The sequence below is a fragment of the Notamacropus eugenii genome, chromosome 6 (genome assembly GCF_028372415.1).
Source record: "Notamacropus eugenii isolate mMacEug1 chromosome 6, mMacEug1.pri_v2, whole genome shotgun sequence".
Taxonomy (NCBI): Eukaryota; Metazoa; Chordata; class Mammalia; order Diprotodontia; family Macropodidae; genus Notamacropus; species Notamacropus eugenii.
This window is the reverse complement of record NC_092877.1, coordinates 101903402-101926728: the sequence shown is the minus strand read 5'-3', so window position 1 is coordinate 101926728 and position 23327 is coordinate 101903402. Positions and strand designations below refer to the sequence as shown.

At 37.8% G+C, this 23327-nt stretch overlaps 1 protein-coding gene across 2 annotated transcripts in view; it reads right to left on the bottom strand.

Annotated features, from left to right (window-relative positions):
- The window catches only part of ATP10D (ATPase phospholipid transporting 10D (putative)), a 119285-nt gene extending 96889 nt beyond the window's left edge, over positions 1-22396 (bottom strand). For both annotated transcript variants that reach the window (XM_072620687.1, XM_072620688.1), the window contains exon 1: positions 22180-22396. The gene's annotated coding sequence lies outside the window, so the exon portion shown is untranslated. The remainder of the gene's footprint in view (positions 1-22179) is intronic.
- Between the last annotated feature and the right edge of the window lie 931 nt (positions 22397-23327).

Here is a 23327-nt window from a genome sequence, read left to right as displayed (position 1 = left end):
CCTGAGGCTGGGAAGCAGCACTTGAATCTCAGACCCCAAGTGCTGGCTGGGTGGATCTGGAGGCAAGGTGGGGGTGGAGAGGACACTCAGAAGTCAAGTCACTGGCTGGGAAAATGCCCAGAAAAGGGAAAAAAAATAAGACTATAGAAGGTTACTTTCTTGGTGAACAAGCATTTCCTCCCTTCCTTTCTGATGAGGAAGAACAATGCTTACCATCAGGAAAAAACGCAGAAGTCAAGGCTTCTGTATCCCAGCCCACCCAATGGGCTCAGGCCATGGAAGAGCTCAAAAAGGATTTTGAAAATCAAGTTAGAGAGATGAAGGAAAAACTGGGAAGAGAAATGAGTGACATGCAAGCAAAGCATGAAAAACAAGTAAACACCCTGCTAAAGGAGACCCAAAAAAATGCTGAAGAAAATAACACCTTGAAAAATAGGCTAACTCAATTGGCAAAAGAGGTTCAAAAAGCCAATGAGGAGAAGAATGCTTTCAAAAGCAGAATTAGCCAAATGGAAAAGGAGATTCAAAAGTTCACTGAAGAAAATAGTTCTTTCAAAATTAGAATGGAACAGATGGAGACTAATGACTTTATGAGAAACAAAGAAATCACAAAACAAAACCAAAAGAATGAAAAAATGGAAGATAATGTGAAATATCTCATTGGAAAAACAACTGACCTGGTAAATAGATCCAGGAGAGACAATTTAAAAACTATGGGCCTACCTGAAAGCCATGATCAAAAGAAGAGCCTAGACATCATCTTTCATGAAATTATCAAGGAAAACTGCCCTGAGATTCTAGAATCAGAGGGCAAAATAAATATTCAAGGAATCCACAGATCACCGCCTGAAAGAGATCCAAAAAGAGAAACTCCTAGGAACATTGTGGCCAAATTCCAGAGTTCCCAGGTCAAGGAGAAAATACTGCAAGCAGCTAGAAAGAAACAATTCAAGTATTGTGGAAATACAATCAGGATAACACAAGATCTAGCAGCTTCTACATTAAGGGATAGAAGGGCATGGAATAGGATATTCCAGAAGTCAAAGGAACTAGGACTAAAACCAAGAATCACCTACCCAGCAAAACTGAGTATAATACTTCAGGGGAAAAATTGGTCTTTCAATGAAATAGAGGACTTTCAAGCATTCTTGATGAAAAGACCAGAGCTGAAAAGAAAATTTGACTTTCAAACACAAGAATGAAGAGAAGCATGAAAAAGTAAATAGCAAAGAGAAGTCATAAGGGACTAAATTTGAACTGATTACATTCCTACATGGAAAGACAATGTTTGTAACTCTTGAAACTATTCAGTATTTGGGTACTGGGTGGGATTACACACACACACATGCACACGCACACATACATAGAGACAGATTGCACAGAGTGAATTGAAGAGGATGGGATCATATCTTTAAAAAATGAAATCAAGCAGTGAGAGAGAAATATATTGGGAGGAGAAAGGGAGAAATGGAATGGGGCAAATTATCTCTCATAAAAGAGGCAAGCAAAAGACTTATTAGTGGAGGGATAAAGAGGGGAGGTGAGAGAAAAACATGAAGTTTACTCTCATCACATTCCACTAAAGGAAGGAATAAAATGCACACTCATTTTGGTATGAAAACTTATCTTACAATACAGGATAGTGGGGGATAAGGGGATAAGCAGGGTGGGGGGGATGATGGAAGGGAGGGCACGGGGAGGAGGGAGCAATTTGAGGTCAACACTCATGGGGAGGGACAGGATCAAAAGAGAGAACAGAAGTAATGGGGGACAGGATAGGATGGAAGGAAATATAATTAGTTCTTACACAACAGTACTATTATGGAAGTCATTTGCAAAACTACACAGATTTGGCCTATATTGAATTGCTTGCCTTCCAAAGGGAAGGGGTGGGGAGGGAGGGAGGAAGAGAAGTTGGAACTCAAAGTTTTAGGAACAACTGTCGAGTACTGTTCTTGCCACTAGGAAATAAGAAATACAGGTAAAGGGGTATAGGATGGAGACAAGGGCAGAGAGGGATGACAGAAGAGAGGGCAGATTGGCAGACAGGGGCAATTAGAACGCTCGGTGTTTTGGGGTGGGGGGAGGGGACCTAAGGGGAGAAAATTTGGAACCCAAAATTTTGTGAAAATGAATGTTAAAAGTTAAATAAATAAATAAATAAATAAAAGAAAAAAATTAATTCTCTTGTATAACTCATTTCTTTTCCCAATTTTTCTTCTACCTCTCTTACTCGATTTTAAAAATTCTTTTTAACCTTTCTAAGAGGACATTTTGGGCTTGCAATGAATTTATATTTCTTTTGGGGGCTTCATCTGCCTGCTGCACAGGGACTGGAGGCCTCAGAGTTGGTCTGCTGAGTCAGAACCGTGGGGCCTCAGTTGCTGATTTGTGGTTAAGAGCCTCCTGTGGGCTTGCCTGGTCACCACTTGCACTGGGCTGAATTTCCTTTTTACCCAAGTGACACAGACCTTTCCTGAAGTCCTAAGTTATCTTGGGCTGGAAAATTATTCCACTCCATCTTTTTGTGGATTGTATCACTCCAGAATTCTTTTAAAGACTTGATTTAATGTTGTTTCTGAGGGAAAATGGGGTGAACTCAGGCAATTTCCTGGCTTCTCTCCATCACCTTGGCTCTACCTCCACGTTCTGACATTTATGAAGGGCTTTAATGCTTATTAAAGTATTTCACATATTAGTGAAGAACTGGAAACAAAGCAGATTGGGAAATAGATAAACAATTTCTCTTATATGCCATACGAAATGATGAGTATGAAGAATAAAGAGAAGCTTGGAAAGACATATGAAACAATGCACGGTAAATGAAGAACCAAGAAGACAACATATAAAATGACTACCACAATTAAAATCACCCTCATTTTACAGAAGAGCAAAGTTAAGCTAAAGGAGACTGAGTGATTTGCTCATGTTCATACTTTCTAGTCTAGACTCAAACTTAGGTATTTTGACTTTGTGGAGGGGCCCCCTGAACTTGTTTTCTTGAGTCACCCTATCTTCCAGAGATGAAGCCCACCTGACCTAACACAATAGTGATCTTTTGCAACTGATAATTCTAGTGCTGCTTCTACTATACTTTTGGTGACTCACAACTTCAAAGTATTTAACCAGTGTGTAGTACACACTGATAAAGAGATTTAAAATATTAGACTTCATTCTATCTGGACTCAAGTTCATAATTACATACTAACCTTCCTTCCATGATATCAGCTGAATATGACCTCCTATATGCTGCTGGCATCATGGACTAGACATATCCTACATGAAGTTGGCCAAGGATATTTTATAATAACAAATACATTACAACTAAATTGCTCCTTTAAATTGCCAAAACCTGCTGTACTGTATTAGCCATTAGTTAAATGCTACAGACTAGTTCTGGGTTTTTTATCCCTAATCTACTCAGTTCAATCCATGCTTCCCCCACTTGCCAATGGTGTCCCTAAGGGTAAGGGACCTGGACCCCAAACCCTAGTAGTCAGCTACCATAGCCTCACCTCTGGTTCTTCCCAGAGTTCCCCTGAACCTAAGGTCACACTAATCTTTTCCTCCAACTAAACCCAAAGTCCCACCCCTTGGTGTCATTCAGCAAAGCCCTGGTCTAACATGCCCTGAGTCTCTGCTTCCAGATGGCTTTGTTGTAGCATTCCTGCCCCAGATTCACTGGGCTCAGCCTGACATCCTCCTTTCTTTTCCACTCCAACCCCAACTTCTACACACAATTCAATATGCCTCAAGTGACTTGAGCTGTTTAAGTTGGCCTCCCAAGTGCCTCTGGTTGTTTAGTACTTTTTTTTTCAGTCCTACTGGATACACTGCTCATTTGTATAACTTCTCTTAGCTCCCTTATTCTTGGGGCTGCCTATCTACTCTGCTCAACTCATCCCCTCCAAAATGTGAGAATAAGGACTAATTCTCTGACTTTAATTGCTAGGTTCAGCACTATGCCTATCCTTTCTTCCCAACCATTATGCCAGTTATAGCATTCTTTCTAAATATGTTTTTATGGAACTAATTAATGTTTACAGGACCTATTTAATAAACATTTGTTGAAGAGGAAATCAAACTAATGAAATATAGACTTTCAGGAAGAGACGAGGTGGTATGATAGATAGAGCACTGGGCCAGAAGTCAGGAAGACTTGAATTCAAATCTGACCTCAGACATTTACTAATTTTTGACCCATCACAAGTCACTTAACCTGTTTGCCTCAATTTCTTAACTGGAAAAAGGGGATGATAATAGCGCCTTCCTTCCACAGTTTTTGTCAGGATCAAATGAAATATTTCTAAAGCACTTAGCATAGCCCAGCACATAGTAGGTATTATATGACTGCTTATTCCTTTCCCTTTCCTTCCCAGGCAAAGAACAACACAGTACAGTGGTAAAATTAGATTGATCTATTAGGCTGATGTCTGAATGGGATATAGAGCCATCCTTTAAAACATCCTCACCTTTGCTTAGAGCCACAGTGATTTTGTTCTTTTGAAGTTCTTATATTCTCTCTCTTCTTGACAGCTTTGCCAAATACTGTACCCACCAGATCAGAAGTGATGCCCAGGAGATTTCAACCTTTTCATCTGCATCCAGAATGTTCATCCTAGGACTCCTGTCCTAATCAATGATTGTCCAACCTGGTTCATTATTTCAGGGAGTTTCCAAACATAATTTGCTTCATTCTCTGCTCTCAAGCCATCTTCTCTACAGCCACCTTGATTGTAACAATAGTCGCTCCCTTTCCTTTCCCCTCCAGTTATGGAGTTATGATCAAATGAACTTTTTGTGTTCCCAGTGTTTAGTGTTGTGTTTAGTGTTCCTAGAAGAAATTTTTCAGTCTACCACCCATGACCCCACTTGTTATCCAGGTCAATTTCTGGATCAAAGTGCTCCACCCAGGGTCACTAATCCCTTATCATTGTAGTATTTTCCTATTAGAATGCAAGGTCCTTATTTTTGTATTTGAATCTGTGGTGAGAACACAGTACTTCTCACACATAAAAGTACTTGATAAATGCTTTTTCATTTATTAATCCGTGCATTCACTCACCATCTAGAATTTTAAATGAGTTATTTGGAGTCATATAAGGAGTTATGGTCCCACAGTGTCCTTAGGCAAATTTAGGTAGTAGGGTAAATAGTATGCAAACATCAAAATTCCTGAACAGGCATCTGGTGAGGTATTATTTCTATTGAGATGCTTTCCTTGTATTTGATGAATGATTATGTTCTGTTTGTAAAGAAATATTCTTTCTAGTCAGTGGCTCTCACAGTCAGAAGACACAGTTTAAACTGAACCTGGCAGTGATCTTTTACCTCTAAAATGTTGAGTATTGTTGTAATAAGTTGTAGCTGATAAAACCTCCAACTCAACTCTAGCTGCCATCTCTAGGGACTCACTCAGTTTCCTCATTTATAAAATGAAGATAATAATGCTTTGTTGTACAACCCTCACAAGACTGTACCAAATGGGATAATGAATGTACAGCACTTTGCAACTCTTAAAACAACATATAAACGTCACCTATTATCATTATGTCTATGTCTATACGGAATCACAAACATATTTCTGCATCACATGTATTTATACACATCCCTTTATAAACATTTATTACATGTTACAAGCTTTATAAAGTATAATTTTAAAAGGATAATGATGGCTACCGAAATGAAACATTGTATCCTAATGATGATTAGGGCTAATATATGCAAAAGCTCAAAATTCTCCTCAAAGTGTGAGAGCTTCCAAGAATTAGCTCTATTGTTATTTTAGGACTCCCCAATGGTTCTTGACACTATCCAGAGTAGTTCTTTTCAGTTTAAATAACAACATGTGAACAAAAACCACTCCCCAGTAACATTAAAAACTGTTCCTATACAAAATATTTTAAAAGGATTCTGAAAAGCCATTTTGACAAAGCATTCTTGATATTTTACTTCTACGACCTTTAATCATGTTATTTTCTCGAAAGCGGCTCATATCAATGAACACAAAAGGGTGCATAGGGTTTATGTTCACAGGGAGAAAAGATAATGAAAATTTACATGATTAAAAACAAAGGAAAAGAATGAAATTTTAGCTGTTTTTAATGCAGGGTCTGACAAACACAGGGCAGTTATACCATATCTACACCAAAGAAAGCATATTCAGAGACAAATCCATAGGCAGGACATCTGCATTAGAGCAAGATTTGCATTATCTCTCTTAACATATATACAATTATGTAAAGGATCAAGGATATTTTTTCTTCAACCTCTATTCTTTTTTGAAGAATTCCTGGCTTTATTCAATGAAAATTTCACTTCTTATTAAGTCCTTTCCTGATCCCCCTTCTTGAAATTATTTTTATTGCTTTGTATATTTGTATGTATTACATATTGTAGTCAATTTCTTCTCCCATCACCCCCCCCCAAACTCCAATATAAATTTTTTGTGGGCAGGAATTATTATAGTTTTGTTTTTGTTTTTCCATTGTCTGGCACATAGTACATGCTTATTAATAAATGCTCACTGAATTTAATTGAATTCTTCACTGCAGATAAGCTGGCATGTTAAAACTCCTTTCACCAGCTTAGATCATAACCTTTTCCTATGTCACTTAGTAGATAAAGTCCTAGGGAGTTAGCTTCCCAAGTCACATGGAGGTTAAGTGACTTGCACAGGGTCACAAGGCTAGATGGTGTTAGAGGTGGACTTGGAATCCAATCTTTCTGATTCCATGCCAGCACTCTGTTTGCTGCCTCCATAGAGATACAATGAATACTAAAGGTAAAATATAGTAACACACGATGTAGGGAAACAAACAAAAGAATATCCTAGTAGTTGATAACTGAAACATACTGTTTCCATTTTTCTACGTGCAGAGGAGTTAAAGTTAAATATGTTTCCATTTTTCCATGTGCAGAGAAGTTAAGGTTAAATGAACTAGTAGGTCTGGAAGTCACATACTTGTACTTAACCAAATTTAAGATTTTTGCTAATTTTTACCAATACATTCACAACACAGCCAGTAGATCACATTTACTTATAAAGTATCTTAAGAGAACTAGCCAACTTTCAAACAAAAATATTTTCCAATCAATAAGTTAATAGGGGAGAAGAAGAAGGCTATCAAAATCTAGTATCTTAAGATCCAAACAATGTTAAAACTTATTTTGCAGACACAGATGCTCTGGTAAAAATTTAAACATTGAAGAACGAACTATAAATTTATTTTATATATATACAGATCATAATAATTACATGTGTCAGTTAACCAACTCAAAGCTAAGGAACATAGATCTCTCTAAACAAAAAAAAGCTAAATTCGCAGTAAGAAAAAAATCAATACAGTGCCTATTTAGTTGACAGTTACAAGGAATTATTTTTTATAAATGTTCTATTATTCATAAAGAATATTTTTCTTTTAAAGTTTTATTCTTTTTTTACTTTGAACTTAAAATATCAAATAAAATGATTACTTCCTTACATAAAGTAGAACAGTTAAAGAAGACTGTACTCAAAATTAGGACTCTCATATGCAGCTTGCTTTTCTCTTTTAGTATATTATAAATTCAATTCCAAACTTTTAAATCTAACTTGTCTGCATATTTCCTTCTGACCTTCCTTCTATTCTTGTCTGTGCAGTTTAAAAAAAATACTTCAATGACCTTCTTTTCTGATGTTGTTTACAATCCTATCACTCTCTCCTAAAATCTACCCACCAGACTGGAAAAAAAATGAAAATAAAGTCTTTGTGACAAATATTTGTAGACAAGCAAAACAAATTCACATGGTCTGTGTCCAAAAACGTGTCTCATTTTGTATCTTGACTCTACCACTTCTTTCTGTCAGGAAATGGGTAGTATGTTTCATCATTAGTTCTTTGGAATCATAATCAGTCAGTGGATTGTTCACAGTTCAAGTATTTCAAAAATTGTTTGCCTTTTCATTGTTTTTGTATTGTCAGTTGTCTTTCACGTTCCACTCATTTGACTCTTGTCAACTTACACATCTTTCCAAGTTTCTTCAAAAACCTGTCCTTTTTGTCACTTCTTATATCATGATAATATCACTCCATAATTTGTTCAGTCATTTCCCAATCAATGGGCACTCTCTTAGTTTCTAGATCTTTGCCACTACAAAAAGAGCTATTTTAAATATTTTTATAAAAATGGGTTCCTTTATCTCTTTGGGTTATAGGACTACTTCGTGGCATCACTGGGTCAAAGGAAGGGAGGGGTAGGAAACCTGCAGCCTTGAGGTCCATATGTGTCCCACTAGGTCCTCAAGTGTGTCCCTTTGACTGAGTCCAAGTTTTACAGAACATCCTTTTAGTAAGGGTACCCCATTCCACTGCGTAAATCACAGGGTATACACTGTGTATACCAAAGGGTATACACAGTTTACTGAATTTTAGGGCATAGTTCTAAATTGCTTTCCAGAAAACTGACCAGTTCACAGTTTTACCAACACTGCATTTGTGTGCCTTTTTTCTGTCAGCTATCCCAACCAATTGTAATTTTCCATTTTTTTCATCTTTGCCAAATTTTGCCAATAGATGTGAGGTATAGCCTCAGGGTTGTTTTAATTTACTTTTATCTAATTAATAGTGATTATAGTATTATAGTATAGTATTTTTGATAGTTTGCTTTTCTTTCTTTGAGAATTACCTATTCATTTATCTGTTAGGGAATGGTTCTTGTTCTACATATTTGAATCAGTTTCCTATGTATCTTGGATATTAAACATTTATCAGTAAAATTTGTTTCAAATATTTTTTCCCACTTAACCCTCTCCATTCTAATTATAACTGCATTAGTTTTGCGTAAAAATTTGCTAATTTTATATAATCAAAATTGTCTCTGAGGATCCTTTCTATTCTTTGATCATGGACTCTTCTCCTATCCAGAGTTGCATAAGGTATTTTTCTTCCTTTCTTCTCTATTTACGAAGTGACCTTTTATATCTAGATGATCTAGTTTTATGGTATGAAGTTTTGGCCTACACCAAATTTCTTCCAGGTTACTTTTCATTTTTCCTAATAGTTTTTTTAAATCAAATATAGTGAGTCTTAACTTAGTAGTTGGGGGTCTTTGGGATTTACTCAACAATTTGCTACTATATTGACTTACTTCTGTATGTTAATTATTTAGATAGAATTTGAATTTTTATTGTTTTGACATGGATTAACCATCAGAAGTTAATATTTTTATTTGTCTAATTACTTCTGTAAAACACTTTGCAGTTACAGTCATATACTCCCTGTGTATATCAAATAAATTCTGTGGCTATTTTGAATGAAATTACTCTCTCTTTCTCCTAGGTTATTTAGACAATATACTGAAGCGCTGATAATTCATGTGGCTTTATTTTACATCCTAAAAATTTACTGAAGTTATTGTCTCAAGTAATTTTACTTAAACTTTTAGAGTTCACTAAATAAATCATCATCTGTGGAAAAAACCCAACAAGAAGTTAATTTCTTCTTTGTTTAATGTTTATTCTCCAATTTCTTCCCCCCACCCCATCTTATTATTAAATCTAGAGTTTCTGGAACTATATCAAACAATAGTGCTAATAATGGATAGCCTTGCTTTAAACCTGATCTTATAAAAGCCTCTCAGTTTTCCTCATTACATATAATGTTGACTCTTTAGACAGATACTATTACCACATTAAGAAAAAGTCAATATATTTCTTTGCTCTTTTGTGTGTTTTTAACTGAATTTCTAACTTGAATTTTTTCCAAGAGATTTTTTTCATCTATTGATATTTTGTTCATAAAGGAAATTTAAAATGATCACACTATATATGTGAAAAAATGCTCATTAAATTCTCCATCCATAAAACTCTGATGAAAAAGTATATTTTTAAAAAGGAATCTCGTCAATCTGCACAAACAAGACCTGGACATTTATATATCCGAAGTTATTCTGGATTTGTTCTTTGCTTTTACTATAGAATATTGTTTCTTCATAAAGCTGAGTTGTGGGTTATAGGCAGCTCAAAGGTTATATTCTAATGATCTAACTAGCACCCAAGAGAGTCTGAAGTATCTCCTTTCCCTAGGCTCTGTGGAAGAAGTAAAAACATCCCTTTAAAAACAAAACAGAGAAATAACTGATAAGTACATTATGTACAGAATAATTTTACATTTAGACATCTGTGTCCAATGGTAGCCATCTCCAGGGCGGGAGAGGTGGGGAGAGAGAAGAAAAAGAGGAAAAAAGCAATTTACATGATAATTTAGTAGTATATTTGAAAGGGGTAGTAAGTTGTGCATGGTAGATTTGCATGCATTTTCATATGCAATCATCTTTTTTATTGTACGATGCTATGGAAATACTTGTCTTATTCCATAAATTCATAAAATAAAATCACCAGTTAAGCCCCCTCAAAAAAACTCTACAACAACAAAAAACAGGTACTTATACGTCTTCAGTAGTTTATATGCAAGCTCACAGAATAGACTACTTGAATCTGAAATTGTCAACGTTCCATTCAATTTCTACTCCAGCGACACATCACCATATAGAGAGGGCCATGGGCTTTCTGGGGCTATGCTAATACAGTGCAAGTTCTGGAAGGACCAAAATGGAATGTGTCAGCCTGGTGATAAAATAGATTTCTGTGTCTACCATCTGAAGTCATAACCACAATGTTAATTTTCAGGCAAGAAAAAATTTCTTTTTAATTTTTCTTTCCAGGTAAGAAAAAAAAAAGTGGTCCCAGCAATTCATCTTTTGAGGACCATTTTTTGACCATTATTCTAATTGACTATATATAGGAAGAAATGGAAAAACCAGTATTCTGAAAGTCGTTGCCAGCATCACATGATAAAATAAAATAAAATTTTAAACTAACTTTCTATTTGGAAATTTGGGTTTATAAAAACAATTTCAGAATAATACTGCACAGTGCATCCAAATTTACATATTCTATTTACTGTCAATGACATTTCATTTTTTTTGTTTAAATAACAGGATTTTTTTCCTTTGTGAAACTTAATTTTGGACACAGGCAGTGTGTGTGGTGCAATTGAAAGAATGCTTTATTTAGGGTTGTAGGACCTGGATTCAAATTCTGGTTCTTCTGCTTAAGTAGCTGTGTAACTGAGCATCTCACTTCACCTGGACCACTTCTGACATCTCTTCCAATTCACATGAATGAATGATTATGTTAATTCAAAAGGTGCTTCTTAGTTAAAGGCTTCTTTACAGAAACTTTAAAAAAAGTATCTTTAGTAAAGCCTATTTATTTGGGGCAGATCTTGGTTGGAGGGAGCATCTAGTTGATGAAATTAATTAAGGAGCATTTATTCAGCACCTATTGTGTGCCAGGCATTAAGGACAAAAACCAAACAGTTCCTCACCTCAAGACACTTTCATTCTGTTTGGGGAGTGGATGGGGTGTAAAGAGGAAGAGCACAATATGTATAATTATATACAAATGTATACAAAGTTAATACAAGATAGTGGGGGGGGGAGGATGTCAGTCAAGAAACATTTATTAAATGTCTATTATGTGCAAGGCACTGTACTAAGTGCTGGGTATACAAAAAGGCAAAAGACAGTCTCTGCCCCTAAGAAGCTTACAATCTAATGGGAAAAACAACAAGCAATCAAATATGGACAAGCGGGCTCCCTTTATATATAGGATAAATAGTAAATAATTAACTGATGGGAGCCACTAGAATTAAGAAGATAGGAAGGTGGAAATTAAGAAGGCTTCCTGTAGAAGGTGGGATTTTAATTGGGACTTAAAATAAGGCAGGGATGTCACCAGTTAAAGCTGAGAAGTGAGAACATTCCAAGCATGGGGGGATTGGTTAGAGAAAATGGCTGAAGTCAAGAGACAACATCTTTGTGGAACAGCCAGGAGGCCAGTGTCATTGGTAGGTAAGATATAAAGAGACTGGAAAGACAGGAGGGGGCTAGTTCATGAAGAGCTTTGAAGGTCAGAGTATTTTGTAATAGATCCTGAAGCAATAGGAAGCCACTAGAGTTTCTTAAGTGGAAGGGAGGCATGATCGCACCTGAACTTTAGGAAAATCACTTAAGTGGCTGAATGGGGGAGGATGAATCAGTGGGGAGAGATATGAGGCAAGCAGATCCACCAGTAGGCTATTGCAGTAGCACAGATGTGAGGTGATAAGGGCCTGCCTGTACTAGAGTGGGGGTGGTGTCAGAGGAGAGAAGCCAAGAGATGTTGTAAAGGTGAAATCCCATAGGTCTTGGCAGTAGATTGCATATGCGGAGTGAGAGATAGTAAGGTATCTAGGATAACTCCTAGAGCGTGATCCTGAGGAAGGATGGTGTTCTCTACACTAATAGGTAAGGTAGAAAGGGAAGGAGAGGATTTAGAGGGAAAATAATGAGTTTGGTTTTAGACATATTGAGTTGAAGATGTCTACTGGACATTCAGGTCGAGATGTCTGAAAGGCACGTGGAGAGGCAAGATTGGAGGTTAGCTAAGAACCTGGAACAGGAAAGATAGGTTTGAGAATTGTCACATACAGTTGGTAATTAATTACATGGGAGTTGAGGAGATCATTAAATGAAGTGGTATAGGAGAAGAAAGGAGGACCCAGGAACCCCGCCCCCCCCCCCCCCCCCAGGAACATTTACGAAGAAGATATAGCAAAAGACATAGAGGAGGGGTAGTCAGGTAGGAAGAGAATCAGGAGAGAATAGTGCCCCTAGAGAGAAAATAATAGCAAGGAGGAGAGAATGATCAACAGAAGAGAGGTCAAGGAGAGAAAGTACTGAGAAAAGGCTATTAGATTTGGCAACTAAATCATTCGTAAACCATTAGTAACCACCTTTGGAGATAGGTGTTTCAGTGAAATAATAAGACTGGAAATAAGAAAAGAGTGAGGGGAAAGAAAGTGGAGGCACCAATAGAAATGGTCCTTTCAAGAGCTGAGCTATAAATGGCATAAGAAAAAAAGGATAGGGATGGAAGGATCAAGGATGAGAGAAGAGAAATGGGCATGTTTGCAGACAGGAGAAAATGAGCCAGTAACCGAGAGACTGAACATAGGTACAAGAGTGGAGATGACAGAGGGGAAATTCACTAGAGGAGATTGCTTGCACAAATAGAGAGGTTAGCCTTGGTAAGGAGTAAGGCCACTTTATCATGTGCAACAAGTGTGAAGGAGAGATGTCCTGGCAGAGAACTGAGAGGTCAAAGGATTGGAAGTCACAATGTGGACAAAGAGTAGGGCTTTATAAGGAAAGGCAGAGGGAGAGGTGAAAAGCCAGTAGATTATGGTCAGATGAGGGGATTCAGAATTCTTATACACAGAGTATATGAGTGATGGTAAAATCAAGATCATCATTGTGTGTAGATGAAGTAAGGTGGAGGAGTATGCACTGAGGTGAATAGGCTGAGGAACTGAGTGGTTAGAGTATTTGAGGGAAAACCAATATGTATATTCAAGTCCCTGAGTATGAAGGCAGGAGTTGTGGCTGAGGAAAAAATTGTGAACCAGGTGTATGTGTTCGTCCTTCATTGTCAAAGAAGAACGTGCCATCAGAGGAATGATACGACTTGCACTTGACTTTGTTTTGAGTGAGGGAGGGCTGTGCAGGTCACCAGCCTCACTTCTCCTCCACAGCCATCTGAATCCAGTGACCAGATATTCATCAGGATGACTGGAAATGACCCAGGATGAGGCAATTGGGGTTAAGTGACTTGCCCAAGGTCACACAGCTGGTGAGTGTCAAGTGTCTGAGGTGAGATTTGAGTTCAGGTCCTCCTGACTCCTACACTGGTGCTCTATCCACTGCACCACCTACCTGCCCCTGTGAGCCAGGTATCAAATTCATTAAGGAAAGACAGTGTGATCTGGAAATCTGTAGATAACAGCTACCAGGATTTTGATTAGGTGGTAGATATGAATAGCTTGGACCTCAAAAGAAAAGATGTGACTGACTGATAGAGGAGGGAGGAGAACCTGAAGTGGCAGTGGGGAGCATGGGGTATTCTAACTCCCTCACCTTGACCAGTGAGTCAAGAGGAATGAGTGAAGGTAAAGCCAGTATTGGAAAGAGTGCCCAGGGAGGCTGTGTCATTGGGGGGTGGAGGTGGGGGAATGTGGAGTCAGGTTTTAGTAAGTGCCAGTAGATGTAAGGAGTGGGAAGATTTAAGACGGAGGGATTAGGAAAGGGTTCCTGCAGAAGATGGGATTTTAGTTGGGACTTTGAATACCAGATGGTTTTGTATTTAATCCTGAAGACAACAGGAAGCTACTGATGTTTATTGAGGAGAAGGGTGACAGACTTTTGGTTTAGGAAAATCTCATTGGTGGCTGAATGGAAGTTAGATTGGAGTGGGGAGAGACTTAAGGCAGGCAGCCTCACCAATAGGTTATTGCAATCATCTAGACGTGAAGGTGATAAGGGTCTACACCAGTGGTGGCAGAAGAGAAGAGAGGTGGAGGATTGGAGAGAGGTTGCAAAGATGAAATTGACAGGCTTGGGCAACAGATTAGATGAAGGTATACGTATGAGAAAGCAGAGAAGCTGAGATAGGATGAAATTAGGAAAGGCTTCATGAAGAACATGATGCCTGAACTGAGTTTTGAAATCACAGAACATTTAATATTGTGGAATCTAAAGTAGATATGCAGGATTTATAAATTTCCTCATGTACTTTATGTTTTTTAGGACAAATGGGACTACTATTGTGGCTAAAATTGATCACCTCCACCTTAAATTTTCTTATAACACTTTGAATTTCTCATATGCCCTAATCATTTTATTCTTATATCATAAGTATAATGCTTCTGCATTCAGAAAAAAAATGAAATCTTATTCTGTATCAAGGAGAATAACAGTGAAAACTGGAATAGAAAAAGTAGCTTTTTTAAAAAAAGAAGGTGGTCAACAAACAGTGCCAATACTGATGCTTGGCTGTGGCCTACGTGTTAAACATTTATTCTTTGGTAGACTGTAGTTAGCAAGCCTCACTACTCCCCTGCTGCCAGCCATCCTCCTCCTAGTAGTGTTTCTTTCTCTGCCCATGCTTCCTTTTCATCATCTTCCATTCCCACCCCAGCTCAACCCCAATCTTAGATAGGTCACATATAGCAAATACGAACCCCGAGAAAGTGAGGTATTCTCAATTTTCCTACTCAAAACATTTCAGCATCAGTATCCATTCTTCTTTCCTTTCTTTCAGAGAAGAATACATAGTTCTACCTGTATCCCTGATAGGTATTATCATAGATTTAGATTTGGAAAGGATCTTAGAGGTCATCTAGTCTAACACATTCACTTTAAATGTTGAGAAATTTGAGTTTCAGAAAGGCTAAGGAATTTGCCTAAAGATAGAGGAGGGATTTGAATCCAGGCCACCTAAATCCAGACCCAGTACTCTTCATGTTGTAGCACATTCTGCCCCTTCTTATTTCCAGTTTAACTGCAACCATCATACCCCCTCTCTCATGTATCTTCAATCCTTCCCTCTCCATCGGGTCTTATAAAAGTCATTCAAATCCAGTCATTCAAATCTTGACTAAGCACTCATTGGGTGTGTAGAGCACTATAGGGTAAATATAAATTTAAAATAAAAGATAAACCCTATTCTTTTGAAACTTGTATTCCATCTGGCTACAACCATATTTAGTGCATTTCAATCCTAAAAATCAGTCCTTTGACCCTTCAATACATTCAGTTACTGTTGTCTCCCCCCCTCCCCAGTTCAAATTTCTAGCAAAAAAAAAAATACCTCCTATATAAACATTGTCTATATATGCTAATACTTTTTTCACTAATCACTGTCTCCTTAACCATTTCAGTTTGGCTTCTGATCTGATATTCAACTGAAACTACCTCCTCCAAAGTTACCAGTGATATCCTAATTATTATATCTGACCATCTTTTCTCAATATTCATCCTTCCAGACCGCTGTGAAACATCTGACACTATTAACCAACCTCTTTCTAAATAAATACTCTTTCCCTTCTTCTGTTCTAAGATATTACCCTCTCTTGGTTTTCTTCCTCTTGGTGTAACATTTTCTCCACTGCCTTAACTGGCTTTCCATTTTCTGATGCCCATTGGTGTTATCCCCCAAAGTTCTACCCTTGAGCCTTCTTTGAAACCTAGACTCTTTTCCTTAGCAATCTCATTCCCTCCCTCAGGTTTAAAACTACACTACCTTTATACAGTATAGAAGACTCCCAAATCTCTAATTCTAACTTCTCTTTTGAGATTCCGATACACATCTCTAGTTGCTTACAAAACATCTCTACCTTAATGTCCCATGAACAACTTCATGTGTGAAACCAACCTTGCTTTCCCACTCCATTCCTTACCCCAGACAATCTTGTCAACAGTACCAGCCTTTCACCAATATCCTACACTTTTCTCCTCTACCTCTCATATCCATGCAATTCTCAAATCCTGTCAATTAAATCTCCATAATACCTCTAGTATCCATATTTATTCCCAACAGCACCAGTTCATTCTCTCATTTCTAGGCATCTAGACTTATAATAGTCTCCTGTCAAGTCTTCCTACCTCTTTATTTTGTTCCCTTATATAATACACTCCTTACACAACTGCCGGATTTATATAATTTATACACTGACCTAGTCATGTCATTCTTATGGTCAAAACCCTTCACAGATTCCCTATTATTCACATGGTGAAAACCATATTCTTTTTCTTTGTATTGAAAACTCTCCACAATCTGCCAATACCATGCTTTTCTAGTCTTACAATATTTTCCTCTATATACTCTCTGATCTAGTCAAACTAGACTCTTCACTATCTTGTTCATATTCTATACCATGCAAACTTTTCTCATGTCCTCCACTTCCCACTATTTATTAAATTCAGTCTCAGCCTTTGAAGGCCAACTCAAATGACATCTCCTCCTTTAAAACACTCCTGATTTTCCTAGTTGTTAACCCTCTCCATCAGACTTCATATCCCATTTTCTAATGCACTTGTCAAGTAGTATTATCACAATGCATCTTATCTCCTCTACATTATAGAGGAGATAAGATAAATGCTTCATACTCAAAGCCAGATATGGGGAACCTGTGGCCTCTAGGTCCTTCACATAACAAATCCCCTAGGATTTGTTTTGTAAAACTTGGACTCAGTCAAAGGGCAGCACTTGAGGACCTATGAGTATGAAGTAACTGAGGAACACTTTGCTTTTAATTATTCATCCAAGGACCAGACCAGTTTTAGAGAGTTCTTTTTATCAAGCAGATTTAGCCTTAGAATGAATATTTTGACCATGGTAATCCATGAAGACCTTCTACTAAGGTATAGAGCAGTTGTGGTCTGAGTTAGTTAAAAACAGTTCAAAAGCTCAAACCTCTTCTAGTTTTCTAAGACCTGCTTTGGCCAATAAAAGGGTAGACTGAGAGGAAAAATATTTCTGCATCACATTTGCTGAAATAAGTCTGGCATCCAAGATATAGGGAACCGACATATTTAAGACCCATTCACCAAAAGTAAGTGGTTTGAAAGGGCATGAAGACCTTCATTGTCAAAGAAGACCATGCCATCAGAGAAATAATGCTATGACTTGCACTTGACTTTGTTTTGAGTGAGGGAGTGCAGGTCACCAGCCTCACTTCTCCTCCACAGCCATATGAATCCAGTGACCAGATATTCATCAGGACAACTGCAGATGACCCAGGATAAGGCAATTGGGGTTAATTGACTTGCCCAAGGTCACACAACTAGTGAGTGTCAAGTGTCTGAGGTAAGATTTGAACTCAGGTCCTCCTAATTCCTCCACTGGTGCTCTATCCACTGCACCACCTAGCTGCCCTGCATGAAGAAGTAGTTTGACAGGGACTGTAGCAACAAACAACCATATAAAATATATAAAATATTACTCCAAATCATTAATAGGAAAAAATGGAAATTAAAACTTCAAAGTTCATTTTACTTATTTATTTCAATTTTAGCATCCTTTATCATGACCACATTTTAAAACTGCTAACAAAAACAGCATTTGATTTTTTTTTTAGTTTTTACTATTATTTTCCCTTCTCTATTGACAGTTTCTAATAAGGACTGAGACTGATAAAAACAGAAAGAGCTAACTACCATTCTTTCACACTTTTTAAGGTTAATTTTTACCTTTTATTTTTGTACTATAGTCATTTCCAACAAAACAACACTCACCTCTGAATCCTCCTTTTTAACAAAGAAAAACATTAAAACAAAACCAACCAATACAGCTGTATTCTGTATCCATCATCCATACTTTTCCCCTCCCACCCACATCTATTTACTGAGAGAATTGTGTTCTGTCATCATTTCTTTGAGAATGAGTTTAGTCAATATATATGAGTTGACTGATTTTTAATGTTAGTTTCTTTTATATTCCTGCAACAACTGTGAATATCATTCTAGTTTTGCTTATTCTAATTTGTATCACTTAATTCCAAATTTCCCTAAATCCTTCATACTTGCCATTTCTTATAATACAGTAACAATCCATTACATAGACAAGCTCTGAATTGGTTCAATCATTTCCCAGTTGATTTGCCCCAATATTCCTTCCAATTTTTTTGTTAATGCAAAAAAGTGCTGCTGTAAATAAATATTCTTGTGTCTATGGAACTTTTCCCTTCCTTCAGATGTATGCCCAGCAGTAGGATCACTGTGTCAAAAACTATGAATAATTCAGTAACTTTTCTCATATAATTCCAAATTATTTTCCAGAAGGGTTGGAACTTATTTTCCCAACCCGTTGCTTCCAATTTACTTTTGGAAAGTTGTAATTGGATGAGAACTTTGCCTCTGTCACTTCAGCACATGGCTCCTGCTTCTGATCTCCCAGATCAAGTAAAACAAGTCTAACTCTTCTTCAAATATCTGAAGACTCCCCATGTTCCCCACACCAAGACTTCTCTTTGCTAGATCAAACACTCCTAGTATCCTCAATTAGTACTTATAGGGCATAATTTCCAATTCCTTTAACACTCTGCTTACCATCCTCCAGAGCAGGGGTTCTTAACATACTTTGTGTAATGGACCACTTTGGCAATCTGGTGAAACCTATGAATCCCTTCTCAAAATAATGTGTTTAAAAGTATAAAATACATAGAATTATAAAAGGTAATTAGTTATAGTGAAATACAGTTGCCAAAATATTTCTATAAACAAGTTCATAGACTGAAGGTTAAGAATCCTTCCTCTAAAGAAATAGAAGAGCCAATGTTCAGTGTGCATAGTCACAGCAATGTTGTAATGATGATCAGCTGTGAAGGACTTGGCTACTCTGATCAATACAATGATCCATGACAATTTCGGAGGACAAATGATGAAAAACACTATCTACATCCAGGGAGAGAATTGATGAATTCAGTGTAGAATTAAGAATATTTTTTAAAAAATTATTTTATTTGTTTTCCCCCACACACAATATGGATATGTGGAAATATGTTTTGCATGATTTCAAATGTATAATGTCTATCATATTTCTTGCCTTCTCAGTGGGTGTGGGAGATGGTGAAGGGAGGGAAAGAATTTGGAATTGAAAATAAAATTAAAAAAAATTTAAATCTCTGTTCTAAAGTCATGCCAGTCTATTTCTATTCTTCCTAAACCATGGCACTGAGAATCGAACACAACTATCCGAATGCATTCTGACAAAGGTGCAGAACAATGAAAATATCATAAAATATGGTTTAATCAAAATTGTATCAAGTTTACAAATCATTCTAAGTGTCTGCCACATACTACAAGGCACATCTAGATTAGTAACTTCATTGGTGCTGGGAATTCTTACAAAGGCAACTCTATGTCAATGCAGGTCAGCAACTATTCAGCAACAAGTCCTAGAGAGTTATCTGGGGGCAGTGAGAGATTAAGTAACTTTCTCAGGGTTGTACAGCCAATGAGTCAAAGGTGACTTGAATCAAGTCTTCCTGACTTTTAGTATGAGACCAAGGCTGGCTCCCAATCAACTATTAAACCACACAGACTTTCATCTTGCAATTGGAAATTTAAAACATCAAAGGAAAAAAAAAAGATTAGATAATGTGTATTTAGTAAAATGTGAAAAAGCTTATACCAGCTATTTAACTGAGAATTCTAATTTTATGTCAAAATATGAGTATTTTCTGCTACCTAACCCATAAAAAAGCGGCAGCTAGATAGTGCCATAAGGCCTAGAATCAGGAACGCCCAAATTCATATTCACTCAGACACTTACTAGCCATGGGACCCTGGGCAAGACATTTAATCCTCAGTCTCTTCATCTGAAAAATGAGCCGGAAAAGGAAATGCAAACCATTCCAGCATCTCTACCAAGAAAATCCTAAATGAGGTCATGAAGAATTGAACACAACTGACACAACTAAACAACAAACCCATAAAAAAAAACCGCAGGTGAAAAAAATTCAATTATATTTCTAAAGGATATCTTCTCTTTTCTCAACATCAATTTAATTTCCATATAATTGTGTAGAAAAAATAATTGCTTGAAACCACAAGTAACTTAAGGTCAAAGATCCTAGACCAGGGGTGGAGAACCTGTGGCTTCAAGGTCACGCGTGGCCTTCTATGTCCGAAAGAAGTTTGGCCCTTTGACTGAATCCAAACCTCACAGAACAAATCCCCTTAATAAAAAGATTTGTTCTGTAAAACTTGGACTCAGTCAAAAGGCGGCACCCAAGGACTTAGAAAGTCACATGAGGCCTCGAGGCCACAGGTTCCCCACTTCTGTCCAAGACAAGAGTTATCAGATAAGTTACATCAGAATCTCTACATTTTTAATTATAGGACATAAGGTACCTCAGAGACCTTCAAGTACAACCCCCTTATTTTATAGCTGAGGAATCTGAAGCTTAGGGTAGTTAAATGAATTGCCCAAGGACATACAGGTAGTCACCATCAGGATGTTTTCCTTTTACGTTTACATGGAATCTGGAAAGATCATGATATAAATTTCAAACGTGCCCTTTTTCAGAAACATTTTGCTCCTGATCTACCATCAACAGAACATATGCTTCTCACTTTCTCCCCTATTAATTATAAAGAGTTTGCAGAATCATTTAGATTCTTGCTTGGCATCACCTGTGAGAACAGCATTTCTAAGGCAGTTTGTTAAGAGCTTTGCTTCAGTCTGTGGCTGTGGAAATGATTGTTTTCTGACCATAACTAACTGGTCTTCACAAGAATAATACCTAAATTCATTCTTAAGATAAGCCATCCTAATGAATTTTTAATAGGAGTTTAAATCTATGCTTTCATTATCCACATGGAGGTCTTAAGTGTGAATGTGGCCTTTGCCAAAATATACTTATTAGAACCTTTTATTTGCTAATCAAAAGTTTCCTCATTGTATATTCACAGATCTTTAGAGCTATTCCCTTATCGGCTTTAGAGATAAATTTACTCCAACTCACATAGGAAACTGTGGCCCAGAGAAACAGTAACAGAAGTAGAATTTGGGATATGAGGGTCTCAAAGTTGAATTTAACTACTAAACCTATGAAGTTAGTTTTTTCAACAAGGGCATCGTAAAATGGAACTATCACCTCTGTCTTTATCAAAATTCTATCAATTTTACAAATCATTTTGAGTACTTACATCATAATGCTCTGTAGTGAATGAAAGATTATGGGGTTCCTAATCTGTAGTATTCCTTTAAAATAACCAGGCAGAGATGACTAAAATTCTAACACCTTTCCCCTTCATCACACTTGAGAAGTTGTGCAGTTTGACAACTGGATAATTTTGGCTACCTACCTCCATAGTCCAGTTAAGATTCTGCAGCAATTTGAAAAACCAACAACAAAACTTTAGGGCGCTTTACTTCCCACTAATAATATTAGCACTCACGGGAACTTAAGAAGTGGCCCGGTCACCTGTTCTTATTTAACAAATGGGGAAACCGAGGTACAGCTGATTAAGTCACTTGTCCAAGGTTATCCAGCTAGTGCAGGGCGGACTCCTGCAGCCCTAGGACCAGCACCTGAATGGAATGCAAGCTAGAGCTGACTTCAGTTCTGGAGAAGTTGTCCTAAACTCCGGATGGCCAGGGTTCCATTCAGAACAACAGAAAAGCTTCTTTAGAAAAGTACCTCGGTGCGTCATTTTTCTGTTTTCCCTGGGGTAAAGCACGCTAAAACAAAGGAGAAACAGGAAGGTGGGGGTGGGGGCTGGGGGAAGCAGCCAAAGGGCTTGGGCTCTTACCGGTCCCTGCCTCTGCCACATTACTGCATCACGGTCCGGGTTCCCAAGGTGCCAGCAAACAGCCGGGCACGCATGCAGGTGGGATTATCCTTCCCTGACAGCCATGGCCCTTCTTCAAGCGATCGTCGGGCTCCGAGCGCTGCGCAGCGCGGCCGCGGGTCCCCAGCCCCTCAGCAGCTCCAGCCTGCTCGCCAGCTCCTCCGCCGGCCTCTCACCCCCCTCCCTCCTCCTCCCTCGAGCGAGCCGAGGCACCGCAAGCAGCCAATCACCGGCGAGCTGCGCTCCGGCTGACGTCCCTTCCAGCCGCGGCGCTGGCTCGCTCTTCTGCCCCAGTGGTTTGACAAAAACTCCACTTCTGCCTGGTGCTAGCTTAGCAGGAGTGTGGAAATGACTCACTAAAAAAAATTATGGGTCCGCACAGATACTTAGGACTTGAATGTTTACTATTAAGAATTGCAGGGATTTTAATTTGGGGGAATCCTGAAATATATACACTTCGCAAGCAATTCTGAGAGCGTATAGGAGTTAGATTTAAAAGTTTAAATTTGGTTCGTTTTGTAGCTCATCAGATGTGAGTTATTGTGATAATCAAGTTGTCACTCCATTAAATCATGTAGATCTGGAATTGGAAAGAATATCAGAGGCCACTGACTGGAGCCCCCTCATTTAACAAAAGAGGAAGCTAAACCACAAGAAGGTTGCGTTTTACCCGTAAACACAAAGTAGCAAGGGCATCTAGATGGTAGCACTGGGCAGGAGTCAGGAAGACAACTTCGGCGAGTTCAAATCTGCCTTTAGATACTTACTAGTTGTGTGACCATGTCACTCTATTGAATTTTACTCTGTTTGCCTCAGTTTCCTCATCTGCAAAATGAACTGAAGAAGGAAATGACAACTTATTCCAGGATCTGCCCAAATACAATATTTTAGTTGTGCCTCTGAGTATGACCGCGACTAAATACTAACAAAGTAGCAAGTACCAAAGGTGGGATTTGAACCCAGGTCTTTCTGACCCCAGAGCAAGGTCTTTCCACTATACTTCACTGCCTTGACCTGGTCTTTAGTTTCTGCTCTTTGAAAACAGTTTTACTTATGCCTCTGCTTGTATCTGTCAGGCTTCTAAAATATAATTATAACCACAAAGCTTT